A 12,356-nucleotide genomic window follows, 5' to 3' on the forward strand; every position below is an offset into this window, starting at 1 on the left:
CCTCAGGCCCATGGTGCCAGCCCACACAGGGCTCTGGGCCGGGTGTGCCAGGCCAGCAGCACAGCTCTGCAGCTCTGCCCCATGCCAATGGGCAGGGCTGGCAGGGAGGGGGCCCAGGGCCAGTGGGGGACCCAAGGTGGAGCCACAGCCAGGGAGAACCCCAGGCACAGTGTGCCCAGGCTGGGCTGATGCACATCCCAGCCAGGACACGGGGAGGGCACGGAGGGCAAAGTGTGGAAATCAAAATGACCTCACCTGCATTATGGAAGGAATTGCAAAAAATCAGTCAAAATAAATGATTCTCTCATAGCCAAGAGGGTCTGCTTTCAAAACAATTAGCTCAAACATCTGCCTAAGCACCCATGCTGTTTTCATATAATTAAAACAAGTCTTCCTAATCCCACTGGACAGTCTTTAAAAACTGCTCATTTTCTGCATTATTTACAACAAGGAAGCAGCCAAATCCTCCCATTGGTCCATGAAGGACTTTAAAAGGACCCCTCACCTGACATCCTGGCCTCCTATTTCATGAGATTAAGTAGGTAAAGGAAGCCTGAAATCCTGCTGGCATGTTTGAAGCAAATCTCCACAGCCTCCATGGCCCTTGGAGGGCCTGTGCAGCTCCCAGGGGATCTTCCCTCTGTGCTGGTCTCCCCATGTTCCCCTGCAAATCCTGTCCCTGTCAGCTGGGCCACTGAAGGGAAAGAACAACCCTGCTCCAAAAATGGCACCTTTTAAATGAGGAAGGGATTTTTTCTACCATGCCTTTGTGAACACCCATTTTCTGGAATCTGTTTAAACCACAACGGTCTGTTGTAATTATTTATCAAGGTACAAATCATTAATGCAAAATTTCTGCAGGCCCTGAAGCAAAAAAAGTTAATAAAATATAATGCCACTAAATTAAACATTTTAAACTTTCACAATAGAGTAACTACTAAGAAAAAATAAAGGAAAATCTATGTCAAACAGAACTTGATGAATAATTGTAATAAATAATGTATTTTTAAAGAATTTCTCATGAACATTTTTCAATGTCATTAATTATTTACAATTATTCACCATATCATTTCTGTGAAGAGTTTTCGGACTCTCACTTGTTTGCTGACAGTTGGTTCAGGTAATTAATGTTCAGACATCTCCAGCCTGTGTTGCTTTCCCGCAGTGAGCGCGGTGCAGTCCCGGGCAGGCTCAGCTGATCCCTTTGCAGTCGGTGATTTGGGTGGATCCGTCCCTCGGCGTCTCTGTGGGCAGTGGTGGGTGCTGAGCTGTGACTCCCCCATGGGCACAGACCTGTGGCTGTGCCAGGAGTGCCCAGCTGGGCAGTGACAGCCCGGACAGGATGGGTTTGGCTGCTGCTGCAGGGTACCTGGCTCTTTGGGGAGCAGGGGGTGTGCTCTGGGTGCTGTGGTGTGCAGTGGGGGCTGCTGTCCATGTGAGCCACACCTCACCACATGGACACAGCACCCACTGGTGAGCCCAGTCCCACCTGTGGCTGCCAGGAAAGGGTTGGGATTTTTAGATGGGATTTTCTGCTCTCACAGAAAGCGTGGGTGGGATTCCCAGCTGGTGGCAGCCACGGGAGCTCCAGCAAGGCCAACTGACTGCCGAGATCATGGCGTGCTGCAATCAAGTGCCTCTGGCACCCAGGGCAGGTGTTCCTCTGCCCTCTCCCAGGGCAGGCACAGCCCAGCAGCTGCACTGGTGCCCCAGAGCTCTCATGCATGTCCCAGGCGGACAAGGAGGGCCCTGGCTCCCAGGACATGGCCTGGATCTGATTCTCCCATGTGAGGGTTTCACCACCGGGTGCTGAGGGCATTCCTCAGGCCCTGCTCTCTCTGAGCAGCTCTTTGCTTCCACCACTCCTGCTCTTTCAGCTCTGCATGGGCCTCTGGGACCCTGGATCAGACTCACAGCTCTGCCCAGCCTTGCTTTACAGATCCCAGCACAGTCCTGCACATAAAGCCAGAAGCAAGGTTTGAATCTGTTCCCACAAGATTTAATCAGCTGAATGTGTGCCCACACAGCCCAAGTGAGCTGCTCTCCATGAACTCAATCTCCATGACCCTTGCTATCCTCAAACACATCTGAGGGCTCCTTCATGTTTTACTTGGAACAGATGTTAATTGTTCTAACACTGTTGTTCTACTCAGATTTGGTGTCACTCTCTCATTTGGATGCACCACCTTTGAGTTGGGAGGAGACTTTGAAACTACCCTCTTTAATTGTAATTCAACTACTTGTGATATTTTGGTACCAATTAATATTGATTTTACAATTGGTTTACAGAGATGTTGTTTTATTACTAATATATTTAATGTGCAAATCAATAAGAACACTTGTTTGGCTCTCTCCCTAGAAGGTAATAAAATCAAATATCTCAAGAGTAAAATGCTATCTGATCCATAAATGGCAGCAGCAGATGCTTAATGTAATAGTTAAAGACTATGCAGCATTCTTGGCACCTTCCACGCGTTTTCCACACACACTGTACTAAAGTGACACTCAATAACTTGCTAGTTACAAAAAGTTTAGTAAATTTGCTGGCACCACATCAGCCTAAATGAAGGCTTCAGTGTCAAGGAATGATGTTACATGGACAAAGTGGATATTCCCTACTGCTCCATGGGCAGAACTCCTTTGGGTTTCCCAAATGGAGATTCCATAGCAGAAGACGAAAGCTCTTCATGTCTCTCCTGCTTCCTGAACCCCAGGGGATGGTGAACAATTTTGTGGAAAAAGCTCCTGAAAGGGGAGAGTCAGAGGGATTGCTCCAGACTGACAGCTGTCCAACCTATTTGAGGGATTTAAAGCTCTGCAGATGCTTCTGGGAGCCATTTGTACTAGAAACCCTCAAAATAAAGTTGAATCCACCCAACATTTCAAATAAAAAGAAATATCAAAGTTCTCTGCAGAATGAAATGCTGAACAACGTTGAAATTACTCAGCTGTTTAGACCAATTATTCTCAATCTGGTAAAAGTGCTGCCCAACTGCTCCAAACAAAGACCAATTGGATTGATGCATTTTGGCTTTAAATCCCTACTGTGATTGGATTTGCCTTCTCTCACAAAGGATTTCAGATTGGCAAGGCTGCCTCCTCCAGCAGAAAAGCGTTCCATGCATTACTGCAGGTTTGTTGGAGCTGCCATGCCACAGCTTTCCCCAGAAGCAGTGAGGAGTGCCCAGCACAGAGCCCTGCCTCGCACAGGGGCTCTCCAGGCCTTGTTGTCTGAGGGATGACAGATTGAAGGGATAACTCCCTGACCCCAGAGCAGAGTTCCCGTGAGTGAGCCCACCCTGCTGCCCTCGCCCTGTGCTGAAGGGCTCTGGAGAGGCCAGGGCCCGTTCTGCCAGGAGGGCAGCCCCCTCTCACACACAGACTGGCTGGGCAGTGGCAGTGTGTGTCCCCTGGGTGCCACAGGCACCCTGCCAGCCCCCACCTGAGGAGCACCAGGGGCTGCCCGTGGGCTCTGGCAGTGCCCCTGCATCTCGCTGGCATGGCGGGCGTGGGGGCTCAGCCGCACCTGAAGCACCTTTGGGCATTCCCCACCCTGCAATCAGAGTGCCCAGCCTGTGTGCTGTTTCCACAGTCCCACAAGGAGGAGGCTGTTGTTACTGCCCTAGAGTTATTACTTCAGTGTTGTTAATAAAAGATGCAATTGCAGTGTATGTGAACGTGTCCTCCCCTGTACTCAGCTCCGGCTGCCAACAGCCCGGCACTCGTGTTCTTCTTCCATCATCTCCTGTCCCAGACAGGTGGAATGGGATGACTGCCATTGCAGGGAAGTCGTAAAGTATAAAATGCTTCATTTGCTCATGAAATGGAAATTTGAACGGCCAGGGAAGGCCCTGGCAGTGCGTGCTGCTTCACAGCCAGCACTGGGGTGGGCGTTGTCCTGCTGCCTGCAGGGATGCCCCATCAGGGACCTGCTCCAAGGCGTGCAGGGGCTCCACACGGGCTTGGCCCCATGGCTTTAGAAGGAAAAGGAGAGGGCACAAGAATTCAGGTTTTAGGAGGCACTCGAAACGCGGCTCGTGGCAGGAGGGGGCCCTGATGACACAACCAGATCCCGCCAGGCTCAGTGTGCAGCCACCAGCCCTCAGTGATGCTCCCTGGGCAGGGGTGGGTGAGCACGTCCTGGCTGGGGTGCAGAGCCCCCAGTCCCATCTGGAATATGCAACGTGGAGACAATAGAGCAAAGTGTAACCACTGTTTACAGAAAAAATTGTCAAGGATTTATTTATTGGAAGTGACTGAGGAATATGAATTCTACACTCCATTTAAAATGCTTTTTATTTCTCTCAGCCTTGGGGCTCTGAGTACATCTAATTTCACCCATAGCTATAATTCTCCACCAAACAGTTCCTGCTTCTCCTCTGGGTTCCTGAGAGTCATTTTGGTTTATGTCCTCTCCGGTGCAGCTCATGCTGTGGCTGGAGACAGTTACACACCGGTGAACTTTCCCAACACCCCCTCCCCAAAGGGGGCACAGCACACACAGTGTGAGCGAGTGGCAGGCACTGGGAACAGCTTGACACCTCACTATATATTTATTTAAAAAAATAAAACTCCAAATGTCTTTATCATGTAGGGGTTTCTCCTGAGGAGCCTTGTATTTCACCACAGACATTTTGATTGTCCCTACCTTGCAGCTAACAAACTATTAGTTTTGTTAGTATATTTATTCCACTAAAATTGGAGCCTGTGATTACAAATCCAATGCTGTGATTGAGTCAGGGTTTGGAAATAAATCTGTCTGGGGCTCATCTGGCATTTTGGTACTGGAAGAGGCAGCATGAGGCACTGCTCCTGCAGCCCAGCTGTGGGCTGGGCCGTCCAGCTGTGGGGGCACCATGGCCAGGGGCACAGCCACGGCTGCCCTGCTGGCTCACTGCTCAGGGATCGGGATCTGGGGCTGGGACCCGTTTCCCCAGCTGGGCCAGCAGAGCTGGCTCTCCAAACAGTGACAGTGTTGGGGCAGAGGCTGCTGCACTGCCACAGCTTGCTCCATGTCCCAGCGCTTCCTGGGCTTGCTGTTCCATGAGCCTTGTGACATTGGAACAGTGTCTTGGTGACGTGACAGCTTTGCTGCCAGGGCAGGAGGTGCCCCTTCCCATGAGGGTGCTGCCAGCCAGGCTGTGCCCAGAGGGATGGGGATAGCTGGGGTGCCCCTGAGTGGGACCAGGCCAAGGAGAGAAATGGGGAGCAAGATGGGAGAGGGGCAGGGTGGTGCTCCTGCCATTCTGATGTTCCCCCAGATTATTTCCCAGAAGGCTTCTCTGCCGTGGAGCTTTGCTTGCTTTGAAATAAATGAGCTGTTCTGTTTCTGTTTCTGCAGGTAGGCAGTGAGAGCACTTCACTGCCTGGGTATCACTCCTTGCAAGCTCTCAGGAGAGGAGTGAGCAAGACAGAAACCACAGCGCCCACTCAGGTAATGGGGACTGCTCCTGTGCCCCCTGGCTCTTGGGGGGGACAATGACCTCGCCCCCAGGTGGGGCTGCCCAGACACCTCCCATGTCCCTCTGGCCACCTGCATGGCCCTGCTCACCAGAGCTGCTGGTTCCTGCTCTGGCTGCAGCAGCACAGGGCTGGGGCAGTGCAGGGCTGTCCCTGACCCTCTGGGGCACTGCAGGGCTGTTCCTGACCCTCCCTGGATGCAGCAGCACAGAGCTGGGGTGGAGCAGGGCTGTCCCTGACCCTCTGGGGCACTGCAGGGCTGTCCCTCACCCTCCCAGCCTGTGCCACCTGCACCTGGCCGTGGGTCCCCACCCTGCACCCCAGCCTGGCACCCCCGGCTGTGCCACCTGCGGCTCCGAGCCCCTGAACAGGAACACTTGCCCTACTGTATGTACATAGGGAAAAAACCTGTCAGGGAAGATTAAAACCCCAGACAGTCTTTATTGTAAGATTGTTTTTTCCATTTATTTATCCCCTTTTTTCCCTTTTAGCAAGAGTAGTCAGGGTTTGATATGATTAGAATTGCAAATCTTGCATGTTAAAAGGGAAGCACTGAAGTAAAAGGATGCTGCCTGTGTAATGAGACACGTTTTAAATCCAGGCTAGGTAAATTTGGTGTTGAGCATAAAGGGTATGAAATAAACTCGCAGTGAGCTCAGCAAATGCCCCAAGGCGCGTCCCCATTAGTATTCCCATTTGTGAGCTCACTTCATAAGACTAATGGAGTTGCTACCTGGGGACATTAATTGTGCATGACACCATTGCCGAGCCTTTGTGCACTCTTACTAATATCACAGTGCCTCCTTGACAAAACGCCTGCAAAGATTACAAACATACCTAAAATAACTGCCACATTCACACTCATATTTGACAGGGATCTTCGAGTTCAGTTACAATAGAATTACCATCATTTCTTACACCTCTGGCTTTTTATTACATTAAACAATGGTTGATATTGCTTCCTTAAACCAGTGTCAGATTGTGTAAAATCTCTCTATCTCAGGCTTTTCTATTAAGCCTCCCATTTATCAGGGGAATGTATAGCTTCCATACTTGACTCTTACTACAAATATTATATATTATATACTTAAGCACGCGTGCACATGCACACATCACGCTTCTTCTGTGTTAAAGGCACAGCAACGTTTCTGAGCCCTTGCAATTAATACTGAAAGGCTCTGCTCTCGTGTGAGGTGCTCACAGGTCTTCCACCATTAATTATAGCATCATCTCTGGGGGAAAGCCTCCCTGAGTCTGGGCTCCCTGTTTGGAATCCCAGTCCAGGATTAAGATGATGGATGAGAGGATTTGCTAAATTTGCAGCAAGATTCTGTCGAGGAAAGCAGATGAATTGGGATCTTGTGGAGTTCTGCCCCACCAGGCCTGTCCCTCTCAGGGCTGTGTGGGGCTGCCCAGCAGCGTGGTCCCTGTGGAGCTGCCCTGCAGCCCCAGTGGCTGTGGGCACTGTGCCCCAGGGCCTCCCAAAGCTGCACTGAGAGGCACCGCTGGCACGCCAGGGCACACCTCACCCTTGAGAGAGAGGCTAAAACAAGGGACCACAGTGAAGTGATGTAAAACCTTTGAGGATTCAATGCTCAGATACTTGGAGGAGGGGTCCAGTCCTTCACAAATCAGTTTTTTAAAAATATATTTATATGAAAACTAAGTGTTTGCATTTTTTTCTGGTGCTGACACCATCTGTGCCCCAACAACCTTTGATTTTGCTCTTTCCCGTCTGCACCAGGGTCTTCTCTGAGGTTTCCTCTTGGTGAAGAGCCTTGCCAAGCTGCAGGTAAGGGAAAATTCATTGATGTGCATTAGAAAGCTCTTCATCCCACCTTCCCTCTTCCAGAGGTGGCTGTGGCTTTGCCATCAGCTGCCCAAGGACATTCTGATTTTACTATGCGGCAGTATTAAAAGTCCAGCTCTGTATTCACTAGACAACAAAACACTTTGTCTAGATAAGGACATCAGTGTTTACTTCAAATTCCTGACCTTTGAGATGGAGCTGGTAAAGACCCATGGAGACATGAGACAGAAGCTGTGCTTCTGCTCTTGGGGTTATGGCTGGGGGAGACTGCGGTTGGATCTCAACTGCACATGTAGGGGATGACACTTCAGGAGGGGCTATTTCTATTTCTATATTTATTTCTATTTCTATTATTTCTATTGACAGGATTTATTGGAATTAATATTAATGGTTAGTTTGCAGTGGTGCCTGTCAGCAGTCAATCACACATTTCTTTACAAACCTGTTCTACAACTTGCTGCAGCAAGAGAAGGCCCAAGGTGATCATGGGCCGAGCAGCCTCCAGGGTTTGGGGAGCCTTCCTTCCTTCCTGGGGCTGGCCTGTGCCACCCCTCCCAGCCCCAAACAAAGCATGCTGATGTCCAGGCAGGGGAAACACTCAAGCACAGCAGGGCTTTGCACTGGGCATTTGAAGGAGCCCTGAAGAAACCAGCCTGAGCTGAGGAGCACACAGCGCATGCATACGGCTGATCCGCCCTGTGGAGCTGGCACGCAGTCTTTTCCTGCTGTCTCATTGACTTCTTGCCAAAAAAGATTTAAAATGCTGGAGTTTTCTCTGGAATTCTGAAGTTGGGACTTAAAAATACTTCAAACACTTGGTTTAATAGAGCTTCACATCAGCGTATTCCCAGTTTCACACAGCTCCCTAGTGACACGGGACCTTTTGTCAAGCACATATGAAATTAAGTGAAATAAAAATCATATTAAAAATTATTACCATCTAACAGCCATTAGTCTGCACATTGCTGTCACGTCTTGATGGATTTCTCACTTAGTTCAATGAATGTTCTAACGACAGTGATAAAATCACTCAGAAAAAAATATAATAAACTGTTAACCCTTCACGTGGCTGCTTGTTTTTCAAATCCCTGTAAGAACTGTTCAGCAGTGAGTTGCTCCCCAGGGTACTTGCCTGTAGATGAAAACCTGCCTCAGCCTGACTTGGGCATGATGGAGAAGGTGGGAATCCTGCTCCAACCTCCCCAGCAAGGCGCATGGCCTGGCTGGGGACCGTGCTGCAGCACAGGATGGCACTGCTGGAGTGACACAGTGACACAGACACTGCTCTCTCCTTCCAGAGCAAGCACAGGAGTCCCTGGGCTCCAGGTCCCTTGAGGAGCACTGAACAGGCCCTACAGCAATGATTCCATGGTGCCCAGCACTGCACAGTGCAGGAAACAAATCTCGGTTCCCCGACAGACCTAGGGGTGCCAAGGCTCAGCCCATGGCCTGGGGAGAACCACAGGGGTCCTAAGGCATGTGTGGGAGCGGAGAGGTGGTGGCTCGGGTCCCAAGGCACTGTGAGAACAGGGACATGGTGACTTGGGGTGCTCGAGCTTGACGGAGCAGCTGTGGAAGTGCAGCATGGCCTCAAGAAGGGCATCTGCAGTGGGCTATTAACATAGAGCTACTTAACGGGCAATCAGCACGGCCTCGTTAATAAAATACATCCATTTGAATGCCATGAATTACTCTGTGTGCTGCTGGAGCTCTCTGGCTAATAGCAGCCTCGGCAGCCTGGCATCGCTGGGTTTGTTGTGTCCTGCAAATTTAATGCATGCTTACTGCTACGGAGAATGGTGGGGAAGATGTAAATGACAGACTGCAGGAGCAGACGTGGCAGTATAATAAACTCGGCTGGCACTTCTCCTGAGCTGTATTTAGCCTAGCACGTTCTGTGGAGGCCTGGCAGCGGGCCAGCATGTGCAAGTGCTCGTGCATGGGACACGCATGGGACACGGCCAGCGCGTGCACGCGTGGCAGCAGGGCCCTCACGCTCTCACAGGTGACACTGGCTATTGTCACAGTGCCTCCTCTCCGCTGGTGCTGCCTGTCAGAATCCATTCGACACACAACAGAAGCAGTGTTTAAGTCCCCCAGTGTTAAACCTTTGCTCTCTGAGCAGGAGGGTCCTGAGCCCCGAGGGCATTTCTGGCTGCTGGAGCCGGAGGGAAGTGAACACCTTCTTGTGACTGTTGTCACTCAGCAAATTGTTCTGCAAGACACCTGATTGTGGTATTAGAAAGACAGATTGATGTCCTCAGGAAGATCAATGAACTCGCCGGGCTTGTGATGACACACAGCTCGCCTCCCTCTCGGTGTAGTGACAGCCCAGCATCCCACGGAGAGGACACCGAGGGACCTCCCGACACTCACCCCTGGCACCAGCGTCCCTGCACCGAGGCACGGCAGCACCTTGCTGATGCTGGGAGGAGGCTTGGAGAAGAGCAGCACAAGTTAGCAGCATTCGGAGGGAAGCAGAGATAGAGAGGGAGGAGGTTTTGGGCAGACTGTGTTAGAAGAAAGCGAGCTCTGGGGCAGGGAACCCCCAGCCTGGGAACCGCTGTGAGCCCAGCAAGGGGTGGCAATTGCTGGCTCCTCCCGAAGGCATCGAGAGAGGAAACCCTGGGGAAGAGGGAGGGCTCCTCCTGGGGCCTCGGGGGAGGCGGTGAGGAGGCCATGCAGGGCTGGGCAGGCAGGGCTGGGCTGGCAGAGCCCGCTGGGTGCAGGTCCCACAGGCCTCACCCTCCTCGCAGCACTGCCGGCACCACGAACGCAGAGCCTGCTGAGCTCGGCCATGGAGCAGCCAGGTGCTAAATGGGAAATCTGATTGTTCATCCTTTGTTTTCCTCCTTCCATGCCGAGAGTGAATTAAGTCAAAGCCAATTCTGAGGAAAAGCGGATCTCCTCTGCCATCCATCATGGACGAGAGCACGGCTGGGCAGATCTACAGGCCTCCGAAGGCCTGTACGGATATGTTGTCCCAAATCTCATCTCCATGGCTCAGGGTGATTGATCTCGGCTATTCAGACCTGTGGAGCTCAATGATTTCTCTCTCCTAACCTCTACCTGGTTCCTGCTGTATTTCATATGGAGAAGATTCTTGTAGAAGTGCTACGTTTTGAAAATAAACCTGATCTGAAACAATGGGACTGAATCCTGTTCCTGCTGTAGCTCCAGCATGATGCCAGAGTTGCTCATGGTTGTCCTGTGCTCCCTGGCTGAGCTGCTGGCCTGAAAGGCCTCGGTTTCCTGCACTCTCATGTTGTAGGACATGAAGGAGCTGTCCCCTGAGCTGGGGCATTCATTGGCATTTTTATACAAAGAGTTACAGACATGTAGGCATGGGACAGGCCTCACCTAATCTGTCTCTCTGCAGTGAGGCAAAATCACAGACTCCCTGTAGATATTTCTCTACCTCAGTGGCCTTCCACGGCTTGTATTTCCTCTAGATTATAACTTGCTTTGGGAGCAAGTTATAATCTAGAGGATTTTGGGTTTGGGAGTTGCTGCTTTATCTTACCTAGGCTTTCCTTCCTGCAAGGACAATACAATATTTCTGTATTATTCAAGGGGAAAAAAAAAAAGACAGCCATCCTTTTTGTCCCAAACTTTTGTGTCCTCAAAGACTTTAATGGCCAGAGCTCCTCTGCTCTAAGTGCTCTCACACTAAGTAATTCCAGCCCCACCAGCTTCCATTATCATGCACTGCATTTTGTGAACCTGCCTCTGGATTCTTTCCCATTTTCTGTTCACTTAAAAGGGAAAGCTGAGGATGTCCCTGGAAAGACCAAAGTTGAATTTTCTCTCAGGCTACAAATGTGGGATACGTTTTTCCCGCGTTTTATCAGAGCATCACCTTCCTGACAGGTGCCATGGTTATTGCAGACCCTGATCCTCCCCAGCTTCTGCTTACTCTAGCAGTAATCCCTACTCTGCAGTGTGTGTGCTGTGTCCTCTCCCACGTAGAACCCCTCTGTGCTTGTCTCTACTGAGCTGCACCTCTCTGCTATCAGACTATGCCCAGTGACGTGGATGAGGTTGAATTCTGCTCCTGCTTCTGATTTGCTCACAAACCTGTTTGCTTGGCCACTGCAGGATGTGGCTCAGACAAAAGGCTGCAGGGCTGGGCAGCCACAGGGGCTTCTCCGGGGGCTGGCAGGCAGGTGACACCCCTTCAGCAAGGCTGTGGGGTGCAGCACTGCCCACAGTGTACCTGCTGTGCCTGGGGCTGGCAGGCAGGTGACACCCCTTGAGCAAGGCTGTGGGGTGCGGCACTGCCCACAATGTACCTGCTGTGCCTGGGGCTGGCAGGGACACAGGGATGGACGCTGCATCTCCTGCCTCAGGAAGGACTTCATGGGGACAGCCTGGCTAGGAGGGGGCAGAGGCAAGGGGAAGAACACGCTCCAAGGCTGCTGCCAGTGTAAATTATCCCAGCCTGTTACTGCTGCCTATAAAGAGCTCTGTGTAACTGCAAGTGCACCACTCCAGAGACAACTGCAGGGAGCTTTATCACTGCAAAGCACAGAGGATGCCCTGCTTAGTGTAAGAGGTTCCAGAGGACAGGCTACAGCAATGAGCAGGTTACAGGGCAATGAAAGCCAAAGGACACAGGAACAAGGCGCTTTAAGCTCTTCCTCCTCGTGTAGGTCTGTGAAGAGCAGAATCTGGCATCATTTGCTATGCCCAAATTCTGCTGAATGACCTGCAAGCAGTGCCTTCCCCTTCCTCTTCATGCCTGAACACATCTTATTTGTCAGTGGAAAAGTTTCCTCCTAATGAATTTGCCACAAAAAGGAGAAAAATGGCCACGGCGTCAACATGGAGAAAATGGCAAATCCGATGGCGGCAATTAAGCAGAGAACAAGACAGGGATCTGCAGGCGGCCGGGAGAGAAGGGGTTAAATTGCCATGGAAACAACCATGCATTATTTACATGGCCTAATGAATAAAACATTTAAGTAGTAGGCTAATAAATTTCAGAACACAAAGCAAAGTAAGCTATGATTTAAATATATGCCTCTGATGAATATAACTTGAGTTATAGAGCTGAAGCAGTGGGAGACCCAGCTCAGTTTTACAC

The 12,356-nt window shown here is 50.8% G+C and overlaps 1 long non-coding RNA gene across 1 annotated transcript in view; it reads left to right on the top strand.

Moving 5' to 3' along the window:
* The window catches only part of LOC141731364 (uncharacterized), a 15,290-nt gene extending 7,014 nt beyond the window's left edge, over positions 1 to 8,276 (top strand). The window contains exons 2-4 of the long non-coding RNA XR_012583403.1: positions 5,342 to 5,434; positions 7,205 to 7,252; positions 7,637 to 8,276. This is a non-coding gene — a long non-coding RNA (uncharacterized LOC141731364). The remainder of the gene's footprint in view (positions 1 to 5,341; positions 5,435 to 7,204; positions 7,253 to 7,636) is intronic.
* Positions 8,277 to 12,356: the final 4,080 nt, after the last annotated feature.

The sequence above is a fragment of the Zonotrichia albicollis genome, chromosome 21, assembly GCF_047830755.1.
Source record: "Zonotrichia albicollis isolate bZonAlb1 chromosome 21, bZonAlb1.hap1, whole genome shotgun sequence".
Lineage (NCBI taxonomy): Eukaryota > Metazoa > Chordata > Aves > Passeriformes > Passerellidae > Zonotrichia > Zonotrichia albicollis.